General features: G+C 44.8%; 1 long non-coding RNA gene across 1 annotated transcript; it reads right to left on the reverse strand.

Moving 5' to 3' along the window:
- Window positions 1-145: 145 nt before the first annotated feature.
- Window positions 146-3,606, reverse strand: LOC120409692. Its single transcript, XR_005601439.1, has 3 exons — window positions 3,527-3,606; window positions 3,073-3,259; window positions 146-363 (listed from the first exon to the last, which is right to left on the reverse strand). It is a non-coding gene; the product is annotated as an uncharacterized LOC120409692 (long non-coding RNA).
- Window positions 3,607-4,547: the final 941 nt, after the last annotated feature.

Genomic DNA, 4,547 nt, shown 5'->3' on the forward strand with positions numbered 1-4,547 from the left:
GGATATTAAGCAATGGGTTTTAAAAAAAAATCATCAAAGAACCCAAAATCCCAGCAACACACCTTGTGAGCACAGAAAGTCAGTGCCCCAACACTGTAGACACTTTTGAGTGGTTCACTGTTCCTTTTTCCTTGCAATTAACAGAGCTTCAGTACTAGACAAGCTTTTGACAGTGAAGACTTAAAGAAAAAACTGTATAGAAGAACATTTAACAGACAAAAGGTAGTTGAGTCACCACCTATTTTAGAACAAAAACACTTGCCGGAAGAACAGTAGTCAAAGACGATCCTGTGACAGCAGATCCTAGCTCAGTGCTCCTTGTCTTCAAGTTCCCTCCATGTCTGTGATATTTACTTTCTGTGTCTGGTTAAAAGAAATTACAAGTTCTAATTATTCAAGTACAACAAATGCATTTACAAGACCTGCAGTGTTGTGTCTTCATATTTGCTAGCTAACCTCTTCTCACACTGGGAAAATGAGACCATTTTATTTCTCAAAAAATGATATTTACATCCCATCATTGGCAGCAAATAAGATCCCCAGTGGAGCATGCAGTAATGCTTATGAGCAGCTCACTAAACTTTCATGAATTACTGTTTAATCTATTTCATATAAATAATAAGATTGTGACTAAAATGAAAATTCTAATAGGACTGATTTCCATACAAATTTTCTATCAAATTACCTGATTAATATGTATTATATACAGAGTCACAGAATGGTTAAGATTGGAAGGGATCCTGCTCAAGCTGGATTACTTAGAGCCAGTTGCCCAGGACTGTTTCCATATGGCTTTTGAGTATCTCAAAAGGACGGGGACTCCATAACCTCCCTGGGCAACCTGTGCCAGTGCTCGGTCACCTTCAAAGTGTTTCCTGATGTTCAGAGGGAACTTCGTGTGTTTCAGTTTCTGCCATTGCCTCTGGTCCCATCACTAGACACCACTGAGGAGAGCTTGACTCCTCTTCTTTACACCCTCCCTTCAGGCATTTACATGCACAGACAAGATTCCACTCAGACCCAGCTCTCAGCCTTTCCTCAAAGGAGAGGTGCTCCACTGCCTTCATCATTTTCATGGCACTTCACTGGACTCTTTCCAGTATATCCATGTCTCTCTTGTACTGGGGAGCCTAAAACTGGACACCCTACTCCAGGCGAGGCCTCACCAGTGCTGAATGGAGAGGATGGATTATCCCCCTTAACCTGCTGACAATACACCTTATCCACCCCACAGTAACATCAGCCTCCTTTGCCACAAGGGCCATCATGTTCAACTTGGTGTCCACCAGGACTCTTAGGTTCTTTCCTGCCAATCTGTTTTCCAGCTGTTTAGCCCTCAGCTAGTACTGTTGCATGGGCTTGTTCATCCCCAGGTGCAGGAATTTTCTCCAGCCTCTCGAGGTTTCTCTGGATGGCAGCACAGCCCTCTGGTGTATTGGCCCTCCCTCCCATTTATGTGTTATCAGCAACCTTGCTGAAGGTACCCTTTGCCCCACTATCCAGATCATTAATGAAGATGATGAACAGGACTGGACCCTGTACTGACCCCTGGGGTACACCACTACCTTCTGGGCTCCAGCTGGACTTTGTGATGATCACCACCCTCTGAGCTTGTCTCTTCAATGTTTTCAATCCATCTCACTTTCTGCTCAGACAGCCCACACTTCAACAGCTTCTCTATGAGGATCTTACAGGATTGAAGGGGAAATTTAGATTGTAACTGCTCATCAGCAGTAATTTGTAATCCAGGAACAATCTGGCATGGAGATTGCTCAACTGCAGAAGGGGTTAAGCTGGCTGGAAGCAGGAATACCAGAGGCAGAACAAGCCCTTGTAAGGCAGTATAGTTTCCCTTGGTAATAAGAAACAGCCACAGCTTTGTCTTGTAGCCATCCTGGAATGCCTGGCTTAGGGTCTACTTTTGGGTAGCAGAGCTGGAGCTGAGGTATGGACCAAAGGCTGGGCTGAGGTGCTCCATGCTGATGCTCACAGGACTGGTGCTGGTGTAATTGTATATAAGGAATTGCTTCATGAAGCATCTTTGTAGACTTCTTATAGAATTGGTTATGGTTTAAAGACTGTCCAATGCATTGTTTATTAATTTTTTAATATATATTTCAGCACAAATGTGTGTTTAATCCACCTCAAGGGAAACAAGAAAAAATTCCCAACAGGAGAATGTCAAAAGCCTTACTGAAGAAAAGGCAGACCATAGTCACTGCACTCCCCTCACCTACCAAACCAATCATTTCATTGCAAAAGGAAATGAGGTTGTTCACACATTTCTTCCCTTGCTGAATGCATGCTGATTACTCCCAGTCACCTTCTTGTTCTTCACGTGCCTGGAAATGGTATCCGGGAATAGCTGCTCCACCACCTTCCCAGGGACTGAGGTGAGGCCAACTAGACTTTAGTTCTCCTTTTTGCCCTTCTTGAAGGCACAAGTGGCATTAGCTTTCCTCCAGGCCTCACATACCTCTCCCAGTTGCCATGAATATTTATTTATTCAGTACTCTTTCAATACTATCATTCAGTACATGAGCTTCTTACACAAAGTCAGCGAATACATAAGCAAAGTGGACATAGGTAAGGGATGCACACACAGGCACAGAGGGAGATTGCTATGTTCAATAATCTTTGAACCATTTAATCTATTATCACTGTTAAAATATTCCAGAAAAGAGATGCCATATTATGTGTCATACCGTAAAGTACACTGTATTATGGAGTACTACTCATTTTAATTACAGAAAATTTGTTTGAATTGTGTTACTATGATTCAACACTAGGAAATCTGGTATGGGATCAGAGGTGCACTGTGGATGACCCTGTAAATACATACATATATAAAAACATATATGCATTTTCTTATTTATATGTACATATTTATTTATAAAGCTGAAAACTGCACATTCAGCACACACAGTTCCTACACTGGCAGTTTCAAAATAGCACATACCCATCCAGTATATATAAACTTAAACACTCTACTTAATAATTGGTTTCTCTTTTTTTTCCTGTGTTTTCTTCCATGCAAAGCCAACATGAAGTACTTATTATTTTCTCCCTTACCTTTTTTTATGGCAATTAGAGGTGGACAGAGATCAATATGAGGTTTAGAAGAAAGTTGTGTTGCCCTCAGTTGCTCGGACTCCTGCTGCGCAGAGTGACCGTGAGAGGAACTGGGCTCATCTCTTCCCCCTAACTCAGTCTCACCTCCCACAGAATCCTCCATCTGCACCACCACACAAAAATCAACCTAAATCAACAGTACAGAAAATGACTGGACAGTGTAACATTGTAATAAACACACTTTCGGTATTTTTATCCCTGTTACAGCGAGAGAGACTAGCAAGGAAAGGGGAAAAGAAATATCTCTACTTGCAGTCGGTGATTTAAAAAGAGAAGATCTAAGCAGTTTTTAAAATGATAAAAGCTCCTCTAAGGGTGCCTGTTACCAAAACTTTATTTCTAATTGCATAACTATACTTTCTCTCCAGTCAGACTGCCGCAGGTGGGAACTCACGCGTTGAGGGACAGGTTAAGCTCCTTCCGAAGCTCCTGCAGCCGCAGGTCCCGCTGCGAAGCGCTGGGCACCGAGTGCTGATTGCGGCACCGGCTCAATCCCAAGCAGGTTTTTACGCCTGCGGTCTTTCCCGGACACTTGGAGCGGCTGGCAGCTGCTATGGCAACCCCTACACAAACCCAGCGAAGAACCCAGCCCCCACGAGGCACCTCGCCTGTCCCCATTTCCCACTGCACCCAGCAATCCAGTGCTAATTTCATAACTACTTGTCTTTTGAAAAGCACCGTAGGTTTCTCTTGCATATAAATTAAACCCTAAACACGCAGCTTCCCTGAGCCTCAGCGATTCTGAGGTGCTGAGCCAGGGGTGCTCGTGGTGAGAGCTGTATCCCGGCGGCCACACCACGCTCCCGACACATCCCTTCCTGGCACGGGAGCGCCCTGGGTCTGGGCAAGGCGTGAGGAGACAGCCGAGACAGCGGGCTGAGTGAGGAGTGTCCCTTCTCCTCTGCCCGGAAAAACAGCTTCCACACGGATCTGAAGGCACCGCGTGATGTGCAGCTTATCCACCCTCACAGAATCACTTAGGTTGGAAAAGACCTCTGAGCTCATCGAGTCCAACCAGTATGACCCAACACCACCGTGTCAACCAGATCATGGCACTGAGCCACATCCAGTCATTTCCTGAACACCTCCAGGCACGGTGACTCCACCACATCCCTTTGGCAGCCCATTCCAACTCTTAACAACCCATCCCGTGAAGAAATAACTCCGCGTGCTTCCTTCTTTTTTTCCAGACGACACCCACTGCAGCAGGCGACCGCTCCAGCCCAAAGCTTTAACACCTCACGGGAGTCGTGAAGTTTATTTTTTTATTTTTATAACCGATTTCGGCGACTTTGAACCAGGCTCCAAGAGCACACACTGGGCCCCTTAACAACAAAACTGTCAAAAAAAAAAAAAAAAAAAAGGAAGAGGAGGAGGAGGAGGAGGAGGAGGAGGAGGCGGAGGCGGTGCTGCCG

Source organism: Corvus cornix, chromosome 2 (genome assembly GCF_000738735.6).
Source record: "Corvus cornix cornix isolate S_Up_H32 chromosome 2, ASM73873v5, whole genome shotgun sequence".
Lineage (NCBI taxonomy): Eukaryota > Metazoa > Chordata > Aves > Passeriformes > Corvidae > Corvus > Corvus cornix.